Raw genomic sequence first — 8,471 nt, 5'->3', positions numbered from 1 at the left:
TTATAAGGCGCCTTTCAAACCACTCAAGGTCACCGCTACATAGTAACAACAGTAACAATATAAAACAAAAATAACAGCAAATAACAATGTCAATAAAAAACCACAATAATATTAGAATAGCACAACATATTGTGGAATACTATATTAAGACTTTTATATATAGGCTTTATGAACAGAGGTTTGAGAGATCTTGAAGTACTAGCATCACCTCCTCTTGTACAACGGTTTGAGGAATATATCTTCCAGATAGTACCGCCGCTCCCTATATGCAAGAATACGCAGTCTTCGTAGGGCACCAACTCCCAGAGGAGGCACCATCCCAGTAAAAATAAAACATGCGCCATTCTCCCATCCGCGCTCGCGGACCGCTCGGGACATTTGCGGATGGAATGTTCGTAATTGATGGATGGACATCTATGCCCGGGTAAAAGTCATCAGCAATCCGGCACAGAGAAAAGAAAAATAAAGTAAAAAACAAAACAAAAAACAGGCATAAATTTGGCTTGACAATTGGACATTCGAGAGTCTCAAATTTAGGGACCGTCTCTTAAGTTACATGTGATATTGTTATACAATTTCTAACGTCAGTAGCATTTGAAGAGAATGACTTACAGTCATAAAAAACAACGTTAATTGTTCATCTAGGTGACAGCTATAATGCACCATTAAATTGAATGTTTGAATATTTATTAAAACCAAACTGTAAGTCATATGTAAATTATGCTACTTTTTCACATGGACTCAAAAGCAAATTTGAAGCTCAATAGCATTTGAGGAGAAAGACTTGCAGTCATAAAAACAATTTTAATGTGTTAATTTAGGTGTCAGCTACAATGTACACCTTATACATTTATATATATATTAAATAAAGTGTTACTAAAGTTATATATTATTGTTCTGTGTATGTGATTTCAAAGTCTAGACGGGTCGGATTTAACCCTTTAACTGGCCATATCCCTTAAAATTTGATTTGCCAGAGGGTTACTGTAAATGCTTATGCCCGCTGGGCACAGTTTTCCCGATGCCACCGGGGTGGCGTTGCACTGACGGCTTGAGCCCGCCATCGCTGCTTGCAGCTATATTTAGGGCCCGAGCACCGATGGTGTGAGGACCCTCTTGGAATTTGCTCCGTTTATTATTATTTATTATTATTATTATTATACTTTCTCCAAAATTGAATCGCATTTTTGAGGGGCCTAAACATACTCAAAAAGTCATGAAACTTTGCACACACCTCAGAACTGGCGAAAATTTACATCTGATATGGGTTTCAGAAGTGGGTGTGGCAAAATGCGCTCGACAGCGCCACCTATACACGTTCAACGGTGTGCGCCTCGAGCTATGTTTCACGTACATGTATGAAAATCGGTTACAACATGTGTAACTCTCCAGTACCTACAAAAAAGTCTCTTAGAAGCAAAATTCTAAACCCAACAGGAAGTCGGTTATTTTTAATATTATGAGCAAATTTTGTGTCATTTTTGCCATTTCCATGCGTTTGTATTTTAACGAACATCCTCCTAGAGACTTATTCAGATCAACACCAAGTTTGGTATGCCTAATCTAAAGGCCTTTGCGATGTTAAATTGCGAAGCTTTTGAGTTTTCGTTAATGGTCGTGTCCGTGGCGGCCTGGCGAATTTCGATGATTCGCCATGAAACAGGAAGTTGCTATAACTCAGACATACAATGACCAATCTGCCCCAAACTTCACATGTTTGATGAGTCTCCTGACCTGAACAGATTGACATGCCCATATTCAGTTATAGTCATAGCGCCACCTATTGGCAACAGGAAGTGACATATTTTACACTGCGATGAACTACTCCTAGAAATTTTATGACATCAATGTATTTTTTGTGGTCAGTCTAATCTAAAGGCCTGTGCGATGTTAAGTTTTGAAGATCTTGAGTTTTCGTTAAAAGGCGTGTCCATGGCGCCGTCACGAAGTTCGATGTCTCGCCATGGGAATAAAAGATGTTATAACTCAGGCATAAAATGTCAGATCTTCCCCAAACTTCACATGTGTAATAAGAGTCCTGGCCTGAAAACATCTGAAGGCCAAAATTCCATCAGGTGTGGCAAAATGGCTCGATAGCGCCACCTATACATTTTCAACAGAGTGCGCCTCGAGCTATGTTTCACGTACATGTACAAAAATCGGTAAACACATGTAACACACCAATACCTACAAAAAAGTCTCTTGGTACGAAAATCCGAATCCCAACAGGAAGTCGGTTATTTAGAATTTTCTCTGCAAAATTGGCGTTGTTTTTGCCATTTTCAGGGGTTGTACTTTAAGGAACTCCTCCTAGAGATTTATTCAGATCAACACCAAACCTGGTCAGTGTAATCTTAAGCCCTTTGCGATGTTAAATTGCGAAGATCTTTAGATTTCGTTAAAGGGCGTGTCCATGGCGGCCTGACAAATTTCGATGTTTCGCCATGAAAAAGGAAGTTGCTGTAACTCAGTCATACAATGTCCAATCTGCCCCAAACTTCACATGTTAGATAAAACTTCTGCCCTCAACAGATCTACATGCCCACATTCAGTTATAGTCTAGGCGCCACCTATTGGCAACAGGAAGTGACATGTTTTATGCTGCGACAAACTACTCCTATAATTTTTTTGAGATTAACATATATTTTGTGGTCAGTCTAATCTAAAGGCCTGTGCAATGTTAACTTTTGGAGATCTTGAGTTTTTGTTAAAGGGCGTTTCCATGGCGCCATGACAAAATTTGATGTCTTGCCACAGCAAGAGAAGTTGTTGTAACTCAAGCATAAAATGTTCAATCTTCCCCAAACTTCACATGTTTGATAAGAGTCCTGGCCTGAACACATCTGAAGGCCAATATTCCATTATGATAGCGCCACCTGCTGGCAACGGTAAGATTGGCACATATATGGGATATACTTTGATATATTGCACTTATATTTAGGACATTAAATGCATATTTCTCAACGTTCACCTTTTTACTAAAGCCACACGATGGCGGTGAGCCCGGGTGCGAGGGCCCGTTCATCGCTGCTTGCAGCTTTAATTAGGGCCCGAGCACCGATGGTGTGAGGACCCTCTTGGAATTGCTCCGTTTATTATTATTATTATTATTATTCTTCTTCTCTAAGATGAATCGCATTTTTGAGGGCCTAAACATGCTCGAAAAGTCATGAAACTTTGCACACACCTCAGAACTGGCGAAAAATTTACGTCTGATATGGGTTTCAGAAGTGGGTGTGGCAAAATGGCTCAACAGCGCCACCTATACACGTTCAACGGTGTGCGCCTCGAGCTACGTTTCATGTACATGTATGAAAATCGGTATACCACATGTAACTCTCCAATAACCTACAAAAAAGTCTCTTGGAGCAAAATCCGAAACCCAACAGGAAGTCGGTTATTTCTAATATTATGAGCAAATTTTGTGTCATTTTTGTCATTTCCATGCATTGTATTTTAACGAACTCCTCCTAGAGATTAATTCAGATCAACACCAAATTTGGTATGCCTAATCTAAAGGCCTTTGCGATGTTAAATTGCGAAGCTTTTGAGTTTTCGTTGAAGGGCCTGTGTGTGGCGGCCTGGCGAATTTCGATGATTCGCCATGAAACAGGAAGTTGCTATAACTCAGACATACAATGACCAATCTGCCCCAAACTTCACATGTTTGATGAGACTCCTGTCCTGAACAGTTTGACATGACCATATTCAGTTATAGTCATAGCGCCACCTATTGGCAACAGGAAGTGACATATTTTACGCTGCGACAAACTACTCCTAGAAATTTTTGAAATCAATGTCTTTTTTGTCGTCAGTCTAATCTAAAGGCCTGTACGATGTTAAATTGAGAAGATCTTGAGTTTTCGTTAAAGGGCGTGTCCATGGCGCCATGTCAAAGTTCGATGTCTCGCCATGGGAGTAGAAGTTGTTGTAACTCAGTCATTAAAATATCAGATCTTGCCCAAACTTCAAATGTTTGATAAGAGTACTGACCTGAACACATCTGGAGGCTAATATTCCATTGGGTGTGGCAAAATGGCTCGATAGCGCCACCTATAAATTTTGAATGGAGTGCGCCTCGAGCTACATGTCATATACATGTACGAAAATCGGTAAACATATGTAACACACCAATAGCTACAAAAAAGTCTCTTGGTACGAAACCCGAATCCCAACAGGAAGTCGGTTATTTTTAATTTTCCCTGCAAAATTGGTGTTGTTTTGTCATTTTCAGGGGTTGTATTTTAACGAACTCCTCCTAGAGATTTATTCAGATCAACACCAAACTTGGTCAGTGTAATCTAAAGCCCTTTGCCATGTTAAATTGCGAAGGAATTGAGGTTTCGTTAAAGGGCGTATCCATGGCGGCCTGACAAATTTCGATGATTCGCCATGAAAAATGATGGTGTTATAACTCACACATACAATGTCCAATCCGCCCCAAACTTCACATTTTTGATAAGACTCTACACCTGAACAGATCTACATGCCAATATTCAGTTATAGTCATAGCGCCACCTATGGCAACTGGAAGTGACATATTTTACACTGTGACAAACTACTCCTAGAAATTTTATGACATCAATGTCTTTTTTGTGGTCAGTCTAATCTAAAGACCTGTGTGATGTTCAGTTGTGAAGATCTTGAGTTTTTGTTAAAAGGCATGTCCATGTCGCCATGACGAAGTTCGATGTCTCGCCATGGGAATAAAAGATGTTATTACTCAGGCATAAAATGTCCGATCTTGCCCAAACTTCACATGTGTGATAAGGGTCCTGGCTTGAACACATCTGAAGGCCAATATTCCATTATAACGATAGCGCCACCTGCTGGCAACAGGAAGATTGGCACACATATGGAATAAACTTTGATATATTGCACTTATATTTATGAGTTTAAATGCATATTTCTCAACGTTCACCTTTTTACTAAAGCCACACGATGGCGGTGAGCCCGGGTGCGAGGGCCCGTTCATCGCTGCTTGCAGCTTTAATTCTTCTTCTTCTTCTTCTTCTCCCGAATGAATCGCATTTTTGAGGGCTTTAACATGCTCAAAAAGTCATGAAACTTTGCACACTCGTCAAACCTGGTGAAAATTTTCGTCTGATATAGGATTCAGAAGAGGGTGTGGCAAAATGGCTCGACAGCGCCACCTATACCAAGAAAATCAACAGCCTTCCAGCTATGTTTCACGTACATGCACGAAAATTGGCACACATATGTAACACACCAATACCTACAAAAAAGACTCTTGGAGCGAAATTCTAAACCCAACAGGAAGTCGGTTATTTTTAATATTATGAGCATATTTTGTGTAATTTTGTCATTTCCATGTGTTGTATTTTAACGAACTCCTCCTAGAGAGTTCTTCAAATCAACACCAAATTTGGTATGCCTAATCTAAAGGCCTTTGCGATGTTAAATTGCGAAGATCCTGACTTTTCGTTGAAGGGCGTGTCCGTGGCGGCCTGGCGAATTTCGATGATTCGCCATGAAAAATGAAGTTCCTATAACTCACACATACAATGACCAATCTGCCCCAAACTTCACATGTTTGATGAGACTCCGGACCTGAACAGATTGACATGCCCATATTCAGTTATAGTCATAGCGCCACCTATTGGCAACAGGAAGTGACATATTTTACGCTGCGACGAACTACTCCTAGAAATTTTATGACATCAATGTCTTTTTTGTGGTCAGTCTAATCTAAAGGCCTGTACGATGTTCAGTTGTGAAGATCTTGAGTTTTCGTTAAAAGGCTTGTTCATGGCGCCGCGACGAAGTTCGATGTCTCGCCATGGGAATAAAAGATGTTATAAACTCAGATATAAAATGTCCGATCTTCCCCAAACTTCACATGTGTGATAAGAGTCCTGGCCTGAACAGATCTGCAGGCCAATATTCCACCGGGTGTGGCAGAACAGCTCTATAGCGCCACCTGTACACTTTCAACGGAGTGCGCCTCGAGCTATGTTTCACGTACATGTACAAAAATTGGTATACACATGTAACACTCCAATACCAACAAAAAAGTCTCTTGGTACGAAATCCGGATCCCAACAGGAAGTCGGTTATTTTGAATTTTCCCTTCAAAATTGATGTTGTTTTTGCCATTTTCAGGGGTTGTACTTTAACGAACTCCTCCTAGAGATTTATTCAGATCAACACCAAACTTGGTCAGTGTAATCTAAAGCCCTTTGCGATAATAAATTGCGAAGGACTTGAGGTTTCGTTAAAGGGCGGGTCCATGGCGGCCTGACAAATTTCGATGTTTCGCCATGAAAAAGGAAGTTGCTGTAACTCAGACATACAATGTCCAATCTGCCCCAAACTTCACATGTTGGATAAGACTCTTCACCTGAACAGATCTACATGCCAATATTCAGTTATAGTCATAGCGCCACCTATTGGCAACAGGAAGTTACATATTTTACACTGCGACAAACTACTCCTAGAAATTTTATGACATCAATGTCTTTTTTGTGGTCAGTCTAATCTAAATACCTGTGTGATGTTTAGTTGTGAAGATCTTGAGTTTTTGTTAAAAGGTGTGTCCATGGCGCCGTGATGAAGTTCGATGTCTCGCCATGGGAATAAAAGATGTTATAACTCAGGCATAAAATGTCCGATCTTGCCCAAACTTCACTTGTGTGATAAGGGTCCTGGCCTGAACAGATCTGAAGGCCAATATTCCATCGAGTGTGGCAAAATGGCTCGATAGCGCCACCTATACACTTTCAACGGAGTGCGTATACACTTTAAACGGAGTACGCCTCAAGCTATGTTTCACGTACATGTACAAAAATCGGTACACACATGTAACACACCAATATCTACGAAAAAGTCTCTTGGTACGAAATCCGAATCCCAACAGGAAGTCAGTTATTTCGAATTTTCTCTGCAAAATTAGTGTTGTTTTGGCCATTTTCAGGGGTTGTACTTTAACGAACTCCTCCTAGATATTTATTCAGATCAACACCAAACTTGGTCAGTGTAATCTAAAGCCTTTTGCGATCTTAAATTGCGAAGATCTTGAGGTTTCGTTAAAGGGCGTGTCCATGGCGGCCTGACAAATTTCGATGTTTCGCCATGAAGTAGGATGTTGTTGTAACTCAGGCATAAAATGTCCAATCCTCCCCAAACCTCACATGTTCGATAAAAGTCCTGCCCTGAACACATCTGAAGGCCAATATTCCATTATAATGATAGCGCCACCTGCTGGCAACAGGAAGATTGGCACATATATGGAATAAACATTGATATATTCTACTTATATTTATGAGTTTAAACGCATATTTCTCACCGTTCACCTATTAACTAAAGCCACTCGCTGTCGGTGAGCCCGGGTGCGAGGGCCCGTTCATCGCTGCTTGCAGCTTTAATTCCAATTGTAATTTTATTAAAAGATTTTTCATCTTGTACACTTTCTATATGTTTGTCATATATATCAATTATATTTTGAATTATTCTATTTTCTTTGTTTCTTTTGGTTTTGGCTATTTCTTTACTTCTTGAGATTGCGCATTTTCTAATTTCATATTTCATAATTTTCCAATTTTTACCATATAAGCCTGATATTTTAGCATTATTGTAACATCTTTTTATCACACTTTTAACATTATCCTTAAACTGAACATCTTCAAAAAGTGAATTATTTAATTTCCAGTAATTGAAATTAGACCCACGATTTCTTGTATCACCAAGGCTGATAACTAAATGGATCATTCTGTGGTCACTGAAGACTGAAGGTTTTATGTCAATCTCTTGAATTTGATTCCCAAGTTCCTCTGAGGTTAACCAAAAATCAATTCTAGATTGTATAGATCTATCCTTATTACTCCAAGTAAAGTCTATCTTATCAAGATTCCTGTGCCTCCATTCATCCCGACAATTTAATTGGGAACATAAATTAAATATATCAGTATATTGAGACTGTCTACTGATACGGGGAGGAAAACAATCTAAAAAAAGGGTCATTAATAGTGTTCCAGTCACCACCTAAAATCAACTGGGCATTTAGGTATATTTTAAAGAAATCCACAATTTCTTCTCTAAAATTTTGTAATAATATTCTGTTTTGTAGAGCACAATTGTCACCATAGATGTTCCCCAAAATGAAAAAATATTTATTTTCTTCTACAACTAAAATCAACCATCTTCCACAAGTGAGCTTTACTTTTTAAAGATTTCCCTTTATAATTACCTTTCAAAACTGCAACCCCTGCTGATTTATTACTCCCATATGCCAACCAGATATCACTACCCCATTGGTTTTTCCAAAAAACTAAATCAGATGTTATTGCATGAGTTTCCAGTAAAAAATAGAAGTCAGCCTTAAATCTTTTAAGAAACAAAAAAATTGCCTTTCTCTTTAACAAATCACGAATGCCCTTAACGTTGAACGAATATAAACAAAGACATAACCTCTTAAAAAATACCTTAAGTCAAATGTTTTCCAATCACCCACG

The sequence above is a fragment of the Carassius auratus genome, chromosome 50, assembly GCF_003368295.1.
Source record: "Carassius auratus strain Wakin chromosome 50, ASM336829v1, whole genome shotgun sequence".
Taxonomy (NCBI): Eukaryota; Metazoa; Chordata; class Actinopteri; order Cypriniformes; family Cyprinidae; genus Carassius; species Carassius auratus.
This window is presented reverse-complemented; position numbering follows the sequence as displayed.